Source organism: Elaeis guineensis, chromosome 1 (genome assembly GCF_000442705.2).
Source record: "Elaeis guineensis isolate ETL-2024a chromosome 1, EG11, whole genome shotgun sequence".
NCBI lineage: Eukaryota > Viridiplantae > Streptophyta > Magnoliopsida > Arecales > Arecaceae > Elaeis > Elaeis guineensis.
This window is the reverse complement of record NC_025993.2, coordinates 83,933,911-83,940,227: the sequence shown is the minus strand read 5'-3', so window position 1 is coordinate 83,940,227 and position 6,317 is coordinate 83,933,911. Positions and strand designations below refer to the sequence as shown.

General features: G+C 36.4%; 1 pseudogene; it reads left to right on the top strand.

Moving 5' to 3' along the window:
* The first annotated feature begins 3,469 nt into the window (after window positions 1-3,469).
* On the top strand, window positions 3,470-5,590 carry LOC140856039 (putative disease resistance RPP13-like protein 1; annotated as a pseudogene).
* The last annotated feature ends 727 nt before the right edge of the window (window positions 5,591-6,317 follow it).

The following is a 6,317-nucleotide window of genomic DNA, read 5'->3' as shown; positions in this document are numbered from 1 at the left end:
CACATCGGCATAACTCTCAGCTCTCCAGCTTGATTCAGCAGTAACCTCACCTCCGAAAACTTGCAGCAATAAGCCCATCGTCTGCTTTTTTATTTCTTATATATTTGTTACTTTTCTTTTATCACAGAATCTTCCATGCTTCTTTCTCTGTTATTTGTTAGTGTCTCTATTACGTACCCATGTTTGCTTAATTGATATCCCTCCAATTAAAAATTTGCTTGAAAATGTGCATTATAACCATTGGTTACTAGCAGAAGGTGGGAGTAGGTAAAGGTTCAGTCCTGGAAGGAAGGGAAGTTTGAAAGAATTAGGAGGTCCAACCTCTAACTAACTATTTATTGAATCTAAATCTGATGTGATAATGCATGCAAACTTTATGTCTGCTACTTGTATCTTAAGAAATGTTTCATATTTTAATTATGAAAATGCCTAAACCAACAAAAATAATTTCATTAATTGCATCTCAGTTAATCTTGATGAACCATGATTGTGATATCACTGACAATGCGATCCTAGATGCAATCCTCAGGCGGCAGCTAGCGTCTGGGCGCAGTATGCATTCCTTGAAGAAATCCCATTGTAATTCATCATCTAGTTAATCCAGATGGTCTGATGATGCCCCGATGCCAGAGACAATCAGACATCGATGAGCTCGATGTAGAGTCAAATTGATTACTAGATGAATCGCAGCCAAATGCTTGAGAGAATAGTGGCTATGATGGTGGGGCAGCTCGATATTGATGCCTCTGAGTTAGTAGCTCTACAGCTGCATGATATCACCTCTGCACAGCCATCAAACACACATCGGATCAGGGAGAAGAGAATGAGGCAATGACTTTGATGATGTATAGTTTGTAAGTTTTTATATTTTACATGGTATATGAACTCATGAACTCATACTTTTGTATCTGTTAATGACAAATGTGAAACTTAGTGATGCTTGGATCTGATGGATATGGTTTGTATATATGTTATATTTTGATTGATATGGTAGTGTATTAAACATATTTGATATAGTGGTATATTTTGGAATATTATCTATAATTGAACAGCTGATTTAGAATATTTTCTATATTTGAATAGGTGGTTTTGGCAAAATTAGTGGTGGATATTTTGTTTTGTCACTACAATTAGTGGCGAAATGTAAATTTCATCACTAAAGAGCCTTTCTTTTTAGCGACGATAAAATTTCATCACAAAAAATAGCAACAAAATTAAATTTTCATTGCTAAAATAGTGATGAAATAATTATTTTGTTGCTATTTTTAGTGACAAAAGTTTAATTTTGTCACTATTTTTTGCGCCGAAATATTTTTCGCCACCAACTTTATATTTAGTTTCCTCTTTGCTTTTAGTGACGAAATATTTTTCATCACAAAAATTAGTGATGAAATACTTTTTTCGTCATAATTTTTTTGTAATGAAATTTAATTTTTGTCGCTAATGCTACATATTCATTCAAATATTTAGTGACAAAATTTTTAGTCGCTAATAGTTTCGGCGATGAAATTTTGACCTTTGGTGATGAAAAAATTTCATCACAAAAAATCAAATTTCTTATAGTGTCTACTTGATTATAGTATGATTATTTTGCTAGGCTCACAGTCAAACTCAGTTGATTTTTCTGGGCTCACTAACCAAAATCTTACATTGATTATTTTCTGAATTCACAATCAATCCAGTTGATTTTTATAGAGATACCAATCGAAACTTTACACTGTCCAATTTCGGATTTAAAAAAGCCTCCATCCCAAGTTTTTTTCTACCAAAAAAATTTATAAAAAAATAATAAAATAATTGAGTACAAAAGAAATGAACTAAAGCTCAAGAAAATGAAATTTATTGAAGCTTAGAGGAGTCGTTAATTGATGCTCTTATAGACTTGACTTCCTTCTTGAACGTATGACAGAGGCTTGAATGATGCTTTAAGGATTTTTCAATTGGTTGTCCGCACAATCAAAGCTCTCAACTTCTCTCTATCTCCTTTTCTTCAGGATATTCAACACCCTTAATGAAAATTAAAGTTTTTCTCTTTTTCGATTTTTTTTCTTGCTTTTCAATTGAATTTCAAGTCTTGAATAGCCTTAAAATTGATTTGAGCTAGTGTACTAACTGTTGTAGAAGCCAAAATAGCTATTAGACATAATTTTTTTCTATTAGAAACAACCAAAAACACTAGCCATTATACTGTTAGATTGTCTGAGTCGGCTCACACACTCTGAGTCGACTAACTAGAGGTGCTTAGTCAACTCAGTGAAATTCTGAGATAACTCAGCAAATTTTTTTGCATTCCATCTATTTTGTCTATCTGAGATTTAGTCGGCTCACCCAAACTTTGAATCGACTAACCTAACTTAGCTAGCTCAAATTCTATTTTAGTTAGCTCAAAGGTATATCAAATTCTTCAAAACATGCCAAAGACAGCTCATGAAACCTAGGATCAATTCATGATTTCCAACTTTATTTTCTTCAAAATTTACCATCCCAAACTTATATTTCTTGGTCTCAATACTTCCAAAATATTTTGAAAACTTCTCCAACATTGAGATTGCTTCTTCTAGGCTTCTCTATGCTTCTCTAAACTTTTAAACTCATTGTGCCATCGACTTATGACTTTCAACCTGGCTTTCTTTATAATATGCCATCCCAAATATATATAATTTATCTTCAAGACTCTTTTGGCTTGGTTTCTGAGAGAGTTTCTTTTTTAACTTGATGTATCTTTATGCGCTCACTTCTAACTTTATTTCCTTCATAATGTGCCCTTCCAAACTTACATAATTTATCTTGAAACTTTTTTTTTGGTTTGGCTTCTTTAAGATGATTTTTTCTTTGACTTGATATACCTTTGTAAGCACCTAAGAAATTCTATAACTATTCTTGAAACATACAATTAGTACATTTGTACTCAATATTTTGTTATCATCATAATCAATCTTGGGGCTAACAATCTCTTCCTTTTCAACGATGATAAAACTTTGAGTATATATACAATAAAGCATAATGTGTTTCTAAGAATTATGCATCATTAATTTATGAATATAAAAAGTAAGTGAATAGATATCTTGAAAACGTACTTCATGAAAACATATAATCCATAAAAGATTCATTTAATTTATCTTCAAACATATATTTAATCAAGCATATACTCAATTATACTTCACTAAACTTCTCCTCCTTTTTCACATCATCAAGAAGCTTTATTTTGAAAATCATCAAAATCAAGATTATATCAATCAAATTTTTAGATCAATTTGGAATTGAGGTATGCAACCAAGAAGAACAAAAATTAGAATATTAAATCATTTCAAAGTAAAGGAAACATATCTCTTTTAGCTCAAAAGATATTTCATAAAAAAATTATTCAAAAGATGGTTTGTTTTCTTTTTCATAAATAGTCTTTTCCTTTTTTTAGAATGCATCAAAAGATTCAGAAAAATCAATTTTATTCCATTCAAGATTTTATAACATGTTTAATCTCAAAAGCTTAAGGATAAATGATCTGCCAAATCCAGATGATGATGCCAACCTCCTACTGACTTTGAAGGTGAGTTATGATCATTTGCCATTGCATCTGAAGCAGTGTTTTGCTTTTTGTTCTATATTTCCCAATGGTTATGAGTTTGATAGAGATGAATTCGTCAAGTTGTGGATCACAGTTGGTCTTGTTAAGCCTAGGGGAGTGAGGTCATTGGAGAATATCGGTAGTAGGTACTTTGACTATCTCCTGTGGAGGTCATTTTTTCATGTCTCTAGCGGCAACCAACAATGGAAACTGAAGTACAAAATGCCAGGCCTAATTCACGAGCTAGCACAATCTGTTTCTCGACATGAATGTTTGAGATTTGAGAAAAATGCAGTACATGGTGAATCAAAGAATGCTCGCTATGTGGTGTCATCACTTCAGAATATGGATCCCAGACAATTTCAGAAGATCTAAGAGAACCAAGGTTAAGAGCATTTATATTGCTTCCCGAAATTGGTGTGCCCACAAAGCAGGTTCAGCATGATCTGTTTCTAAATTTGAAGTGTTTACGTGCTTTAGATCTGAGACAGAATGAATTAGTTGTGCTACCAGATGCTATTGGAAATCTAATTCATCTGCGGTTCCTGAACCTTTATGGCACATAGGTAAAGAGGTTACCCGAATCTGTCAGTAACCTTTACAGTCTGCAGGTACTGGAACTTGGTGAGTGCAACAAGCTTCTAGAACTACCCAAAGGCATCAGCGACTTGGTTAATCTTCGGCATGTGGGTTTGCATCTGGACTGGGCTAAGCAAAGAAATAGATGGACTGATTTGATTTCCATGCCACCAGGGATTGGCCAATTGACTTCTCTGCGAACATTGTCAAGGTTCAGTGTCTCTGCAGAGAGTGGATGTGGTTTAGGGCAGTTGAAGGACCTGAATTTCCAAGGAGAACTATGTATCTCAAAACTGGAAAATGTAGTCAATGTGACCGATGCTGAAGATGCAAATTTGAAGAACAAAAAATACATTAACTTTCCGATGCTGAGGAGTAAAAGCACCTGCTCTAACTCAGAGACTGGAAGTGAAAAACAAGTAATTGAAAACCTCCGTGACACACCAACATCAGAAGTTCATGGATAGAGAACTACAATGGAACTTCATTTCCAAATTGGCTTCAGGATTAATCACTTTCAAATTTAGAGACGCTGAGACTCTTCAACTGCAGAAGATGTGGAGTCCTCCCTCTAGTGGGACAGCTGCCACAGCTCAGAAATCTATACCTAGAAGCGCTGCCTGTAGTGCAGCACATGGGCTATGTGGTTGCTGATAATGACAATACTATGCGTTTTCCCTTGCTTGAGATGTTGTCTATAGCAAACATGCATAACTTGGAGAGTTGGTATGAAGTAATAGAAGGTGACATGGCTTGCCTCAGAAAACTTGTCATCTCAGATTGCCCAAATATAAATGAACTTCCCCACTTACCACCTTCTCTTGAATATTTTGAGATAAGAAACTGCCACAAACTGTTGTCTCTTCCTGTGCCTCCATTCCTTCAGGAGTTGGTGAGAAAAGGAGGCAATCCAAACATAATCCGGTGGATTCCTCAGCTCACCTCTCTGTCCTCGCTGACTATTTCTCAATTGTCTCGTCTTAAATCTGTAACCAGAAGGGTCAATCTTCATAACTTGAAATTTCTTAGGAAACTGAAGATTGAAGGATGTGTAATCTTGAGTTTCTGGCCTTGCAAGATCTTGCTTCTCTTGAACTTTTAGAGATATCATCATGCCCAAAACTAGCATCCTTTGCTGAGGGGGGACTGCCTGCAGCACTAAAAGAATTTCGACTTTGTTTTTGTGAGAGTCTCAAATCCCTGCCGAGTCAAATGCATTTGTTACCATCCCTTAATCATATGGAAATTCACAATGTTCCAATGCTCACATCATTACCAGCCAAAGGAATGCCTAACTCACTGAAATACCTAGCTATCAGTCTATGCCCTTTGCTGAAACAACATTGCGAAAGATATGGAGTTGATTGGCCTAAAATACAGCATATTCCTTTCAGAGGTGTTATAGCCCAAACCAAGGCCCAATTTAAAAGACCCAAGCCCATTTAAAAAAAAAAAAAAAGAGAAACAGGGAACCGAGAAGAAGACTCCCAATAGGAGTCTTCTTCTTCGATCAAACCATGGTGATCGGGAGTCCTAGGACCACCAGGAGTCCTAGGGCTCTCTATAAAAAGGTTCTCCCCTTCCTTAGAAGCCCTTCATCAATCCTTTTCCCCTCTCTTCCTCCTTGATTTCTCCGATTGGAGCCGTGGATACTTGTTTCGTGCTCACCGCGATTGCTCGCCGGTGGGGTCACCGGAGGCCGAAGTAATCTTTCCTCCTCTTCCTCTCTTCTTTCTCCTTCTTTCCGTGCCTCTGTGCACGACTGCCGGCGACGGGTGTCGCCAATTTTTGATCGAAGAAGGGACCCTGTTTGGTCTCTTCTTCCTTTTGGTTTTCCGACGCCGGCGATCACAACCGACCACCGGCCTTGCCTCTCCGAACTCGGGAGAGTTGCCCCTCTCTGCCGTCGGCCTTCGTCGTGTCGGCCATGGCCTGAACGGCCGGTCAAGGGAGGGGACCTACCGGTCCCCTGTTTCGGCCAGGAAGGAGCCCGAGAAAAAGAAGAAAAAGAGAAAAGAAAAGAAAAGAAAGAAAAAAAATAAGAAAAAGAGAAAAGAAAAGAAAAAAAAAAGAAAAAAGAAAAAAAAGAGAGATAAAAAGAAAAGGAGAGAGAAACTTTCTCTCTCTGCTCTCTCTCTTAGATTTTTAAGATTTATGGAAATAAATAAATAAA